The sequence below is a fragment of the Hippopotamus amphibius genome, chromosome 3 (genome assembly GCF_030028045.1).
Source record: "Hippopotamus amphibius kiboko isolate mHipAmp2 chromosome 3, mHipAmp2.hap2, whole genome shotgun sequence".
NCBI classification, from domain to species: domain Eukaryota; kingdom Metazoa; phylum Chordata; class Mammalia; order Artiodactyla; family Hippopotamidae; genus Hippopotamus; species Hippopotamus amphibius.
This window is the reverse complement of record NC_080188.1, coordinates 80,701,312-80,708,133: the sequence shown is the minus strand read 5'-3', so window position 1 is coordinate 80,708,133 and position 6,822 is coordinate 80,701,312.

The following is a 6,822-nucleotide window of genomic DNA, read 5'->3' as shown; positions in this document are numbered from 1 at the left end:
CAAATATATACGAGGGAATGATTAAAACTAGATTTTCAGAAAATTGGTTAATTCTTTCAAAAATTTCAAGTTTAATTTTTTAATGAAAATATCAGATGAGTGGAAGAAAAATCCACATATGCATGCTTTGAATGCATATAGCACACAAATGCCTTTTTTTCTATGAGAAAACTGTGGTTTAATAGTTTTTCCAATAGTTCCATTAGTCCATTTCACTTCCACAAAGTGTCTGGTCAAAGACTCCCTTTTCATGTAAATTTTATGTATTCAAAATTATACTCAGTTATTTTGTCATTTACTAGTTTAGCTGTAATAACTGTTAAAATGAAAATGATGGAAACATTAAAATTATAAAGCAACTTTTTTTAGAAATATGAACTTTTTTTCCCTTAAATCTCCCTAAGAAGAAAATCTAGGCAGGTAGTATTTCTACTTTCCAGATAAGGGAATGGAGACACAGCCAGTGATTTTCAACAATTGTTTAATTATTTGATATTTAGTAATATCAAAAGTGGAAGATTGTGGAAAAGTACTATAGTACTCTCATTTTGTTTCTGTAAAATCAAATTTCTCAATCCCAAAAGAAAATTTACTCTTTGACTGTAGGCTTTTTGCTTCATTTAAAACTCAAAAAGAATTATTGTATTTATCTTAAAATCAATCATGATTTTAATGGTTTCCTCCTCTCAGTAGCACCTTTCATGTTTATATAAATATTGAATAGGCAAACTGTGTTCCCGTCATTCTTTATATTAAATTAAAATAATGATGGTCATGAGTACTTAAAGGATAATAAAGCTTTTTTAATGATTGATAAGTAGTTATGACCTAGTTAAAGAAACAGATTATAGACGAGGAAACAGGAAAGATTAAGCGGCAGAGAGAAATTGACTCCAGGGTATGCTAACTCTAGAAGATGTTCATTTCAAGCTCTCAAAATTCATTAATCACAAGGAGGGCTCTTTAGAAATTTATAGTTAAAAATTAATCATCTTTATACCTACAGTAGGTTTATAATGCAAATTAGCTGGTTGCTTTAGAACAAATATTTTATACTTCATATACATATTCAAAATATTCAAATGTTAAAATAATATATTTATCTTATATATAGAAATAATGATACTATTTAAACTTAGTCCCTTTTAGTAAATCTGTACTCACTTGGCTGTGTATTCAGTTAAAAAAAAATAGCTTTTCCTTGATACTTCCCAGAGTCCTATCTGAAATAATTGCTATTGATCATGATTTACTGTTCATACAAAAGATTTGTTATATATGCATGTGTGTTTGTGTATGTGTGTATATGTTTTATATATGTGTGTATATAATGTACATATAAAACATGGAAGATGAAGAGGTATATGCATGTGATTACCTGATAATATATATCTTAATATAACTGATATGTTCTTTTCTAATAGTTTGCTAACAATATAAAATTAAATTTCTTTCACTATTACAATTAATTACTATTTATTACTGTTACTACAGTAATATAGGCATACCTCAAAGGTATTTCCAATTTGATTCCAGACCACTGTATTAAAGCGAACATCACAAGAAAATGTCACACGAGTTTTTTGGTTTCCCAGTACATATAATAGTTACGTTTACACTATACTGTAGTCTATTAAGTGTGCAATAGCATTATGTCTAAAAAATGTACATATATTAATTTAAAAATACTTTTAAAGAAATTTATCCACATTCAATATCAGAAAGATCTATTATAATAATTGAAGAAAGCCTTAAAGAGTTACTAATAATTATTTGGAGCAAACGAATGATTTGAAAAGCTCTGTATTGAATCACAGACTAAGTGGTATCAGCCAGCTCTGAAATTACTTTTGTCTCTCTTAGTTATAATTCTATCTGATAGACCCCAAACAATCTTTACCCTAAGCTTTCTGTTTTTTTTTAAATTTTTAACCACCTCAAAGTGACAGAAAAAAAATGCAAGTTCAGTATAAAACAATTTTTTCTGAATCATTTGAGAATAAGTTGCCAACATGATTTCATCATCCCTAGATAATTTACTGTGTATTTTTAAAAATAAAAACATTCTCCTACACAGCATGATGCAAGTATCAAAGTCAGGAAGCTAACATTAATAAATTGCTACCACCTAATCTTCAGGACCCATTCAGATTTTCCAGATGCCCTAATGATGTCCTTTTAAGCAAAAGGATCCAGTTCAGAACCACAATACGTGCTTCTCTGTCTCGTCTCTGTAGTCTCCTTTGCCTAGAACAGTTCATCAGTCCTTCCTAGACCGGCATGACCCTGACATGATTATCAACCACTTTGGGGTTTTTTGTTTGTTTGTTTGTTTGTTTTTTGGCTGTGCCATGGTTCCCCAGCCAGGAATCGAACCCGTGCCCCCTGCATTGGAAACTCGGAGTCTTAACCACCAGAGAAGTCCCCCAGCCAGTTGTTTCGGAGGAGTCCCTCAGCTGGGTTTGTCTGACCCTTCCTCAGGATTAGATACTTCCTGCGTCTTTGGCAGGAGTATCAGAGACGTGATGCTGAGCTCTTATTGTGTCATATTGGGAGGGGGGCATCAATTTCAATTTGTCTCAAAACCAATGCTGTCCCCTTTGATCACCTGATTTAAGTGGTACCTTCCAGGCTTCTTCACTGTAAGTTTACTCTTTTTTCCTTTGTAATTAATAAGTATTTTGTCAAAAGCCACCTTGTAACTTATGTAAATGTTATTCCTCAAACTTTCAATCTAGTCACTTCTTTTATCACTTTGGACTCACAGGGTCCCATTTTAGTCAATAACTCTCATTATTTATTTTAATGCTTAAATGATCCTCAGTTTGGCCAATGCATTCAGGCTGACTTCTATGACCTTTTGCTGTCCCTATAATTTTCTGGTACTTCCTTACTTTCGGTTAGATGTTCTGGACTGCTGTGGTACTTTCTCTGCCCTAGCCCTGGAATCAGTTATTTTCCTTCCTTTTTTTAAAGAAGGCGACTTAGGAGCCAAGATTGGGTAATAGGTGTGCTCATTGCCACCAGGTTTCATCTGCTCCTGGACCTCTTAGAGGAGAGAGCTAGGAAATGTACACATACATGGATCTTGAAAATCATCAGTTCACCGCACAGCCCCCTTCCGCAGACAGAAATCCTCCTCACCCCACTCAGACCCCAGTGCCCTGTGCTGGGCCACCTCCTGCATGGGTGCCTTCTTATCCTACTCGGACTTGGATGCTCCATACCAGTTGGTCCTCCTGAGAAAACCCCCCGTACCCTGCTTAGGCTCTGACACACCCCACAGGCCAGGCTTCCTATGTGTTGACTTTCTCACGGCACCCAGATTCCAACATATTATGCCTGGCTGTCACTGCTGCCTGCTAACCTAAATGCCTCTCTAGCCTTGCATGGGGTCAAACTCTCTGCTCTGGCCCACCAATGGCTAGCCCCTTGGACCCACCTAATGGCTTTAGGACTGAATTTGGGGGAAGAGAAAGAGGAAGAGCTAATTTTTTTCCCTTGAAGTTTATTTTACTCTCAGTGTGTCCTCTAGAATATAATCAACAGACCTCTGATGGTCTGTTGTTTCTGGCTCGCTCAGCATCGCTTCCTCCTGCCTCTGGTGTCATGGCCTGATTTTCACTCTGGTGAAATACCCTCTTATACTCTCAGTATATGTGTTTTAGGCAAGACTGACTTCACCCTTGCTCCAGGGGTGGGCATGTGATTCAGTCCTGGCCAGCTGACAGCATTCTCTTGGCCCTAGTGATTAGCATTACCTTTTACTCTGTGGCTTAGACCAAAAACAAGACAAACACTGAAACAAAGTATGTACTCATCCGTGACTTCTTTCTTTCTCTTATACCCCACATCTAACTCATAAGCAAATTGCCCTCCTTCAAAATTTACCCCAGATAGAACGATTTCTCTCTGCCACTTACAAAAGCATCCCATTCTAAGCCATCTTCGTCTCTCACCTGACTTCCTGCCTCCAGTCTGCCCCACTGTAGAGTGTTCTTCACGCAGCAGCCAGAGTAAGTCTTTTAAGACTTTCAGATAGATTATGTCACTCTGCTCAAAAGGCATCATCAGCTTCCCCTTACACTCAGAACAGGATCTAATGTCTTTACGTTATGGCCGTGAAGGGCCTACATCAGGACCTGCATCACCTGAGGAAGTTATAAAACTACAGATGCCTGAGTCCACCCCCAAGTGAAGCTGATTTAATCGACCTGGGGCAGACCCTGATTTCTTTTAAAAGCTCTCCAGTGATTCTAAGAGCTGAGAACCATCTGGCCCTCGCTATCAGTCAGACTCATATGTACCCCTCTAACCATCACTCACTTTAGCCACCTGGGCCCCACTGCTGTTTCTCAAGTGTGCCAGGCAAGATGCTACCTTAGGGTTTTTGCATGGCTGGATGTCATGACTTCTGACACTAACTGCCCAGAATTCAGTCACACGTCCCAGCTTAAGAGCAGAGTCCTCTGTGAAGCTGCCCTCAGTCCCATCAGCAGCACAAGCTCAGGGGTTCCCAGGCCACCGACTCTTCTGATTAACTGGTTACAGGAGACACACTACCTCCTCAGTTTTCATAATTCACTAGACCAAGTCACAGAACTCAGGAAAACATGACACTCACGGTGACAGTTTTATTATAGCAAAAAGGATACAAATTGGGTCCCACCCAAAGAAGAGAGGGTGAGGTCTGGGGGGGTCTCAAAGGCAAACCTTCTGTGTCCTCTCCCTGCAGAGTCAGGAGGCATCACCGTGTAACAACATGCACAGGATATTGTTAACCAGGGATGCTTACTCAAGCGGTTGTCTTGGGTTTTGACTGGGATTTCACTGTGTGGGTATGATTGATTGAATCATTAACCATGTGATTAAACTCAACCTCCAGTCCCCCTCCCCTCTGTAGAGATCAGGCAAATATCACATGGCTCAATTCCCCAACCCTTGATTCACATGTTTGGTCTTTTTGGGGTGGCCAGACCCCCCCCCATGAGTCATCTTCTTAGCATAAACTAGGGGCCCAACAGGAGTCACCACAGCGTACACTATCACGGTCCACCATGAGTGATAAAAATACTCCTGTTACTCAGGAAATTCCAGGGATTTACAGGTTACTTCCCAGGAGCCAAGGACAGAGGCCAGTCACATTCTTGTGCCTTTTTTTTTTGGCACACGGGCTTAGTTGCTCCGTGGCATGTGGGATCTTTCTGGAGCAGGGATCGAACCCATGTCCTCTGCATTGGCAGGTGGATTCTTAACCACTGCGCCACCTAGGAAGCCCCACATTCCTTATTATAGAACACAGGGTAAATACATACCTGACCAGATCCGCCCTGGACGTTTTGGTTACATGATCTAATAAAACTTTTATTTGCTCAAGCCAGGTTGAGTTGCATTTTCTGTCACTATCAAGAGTCCTTTGTGACACACAACTCAATTGGTTTTCCTGACTCCTGTGTCTTCTCTCTAGTTCGTATTGTGTGTAATTGTTGGTTGGATCAATCTTCCCAAACAACAGTTCTGATCTTGTCACCCCATTGTTGAAGCACCTCTGGCAATGAGTTACTTGAGGTGTTTTTTCTTTCTTGACTAGTCTGAAATAGTTAGCCTGACATTCGAGGCCTACATCATCTGGCTCTATTTTCTCAATCTCCTACAACTAGTCCTGGATATACACTTTAACCGAAGTGGACCACTTGCTTTTTCTTGAATGCTTTTTTGCCTTTTCCCACTCTGTGCCTTTGTTAGATCACCCTGATTGTTTGGAACGGCCAACTCCTCCCTCCTACCTGCCAAACTGTACTCCTTTCCCGATTCCATGATTTCTTCTCTAATAATCCCAGCTATAAGCAATTTCTTGCTATAAATTCTTCACCAGTAGCATGGTCTTTGTGTTTCTCTAGCAATACCTCTCACATCTTATTTTTAACATTTGTCCTTTATTGATATGTATACTCCTCCATTATACTAATTAAATCTATATTTAATGAATTCTTACAAAGCGCTAAGAAAATAAATATGAATAATTAGTTTGTGCCCCAAAGCAGTCAGTTATCTAGTAAAAGAGGAAAATACATATCTTTCATCAGTTGATTTTATCAACTAGCCATTATCTCTCCAGATATCTTCTCTCCCATATCCTGTCTATTTTCTCATTTGGGAATCCCTGTTAGATGTAAGTTGGACCTTTAAATTTTTTCATATTTTCTATTTCTTTATCTGTCCTACAGTGAGGAACAAGTGTTCAAGTCTATCTTCAAGTTTACTAATTCCTTCTTTAGCTGGCTCTAATGGGCTGCTTAACCCATTTGTACAGGGGTAAATTTGATTTACCACTCATGTCTAGATGTGTACTGAGCAAGGGTTCATGTGTCTGTGGCTCAGAAAGCCAGACTCTGACAGTGGGAGTTTGCCACAAAGAAAGGATTTACTGCGTGGCGCCAAGCAAGGGGGTGGGAGACAAGCCTCAGTTCCACTCAAACTTGGTCACTGAGTTAGGGGGTATTTTTAAAGGGGAAGAACAAAGAAGCTGGGGTTAATCATCGTCTTGTGACCATCTTACTCATAGTTTGGGGAGTCAGGATGTCTCTGGTTTATGATTTTTTTTGGCCAGGTGGTCTGTCACTCGGAAACCTGTTAGCTCATCTTGCCCTGGAGAAACAACCTGAGCTTGCATGTTTAATGGTGATATCTGGCAGTTTTTGGACATTAACAATGTTATGGACAATAGCAACCTTAGTCATCTGATCCTGGTGGATTAGTGTTCAGTTAGCACAGGATTGAGATCAGAAGGGCCAGAAAGGGGAGTAAAGTTTTAGATAGAGA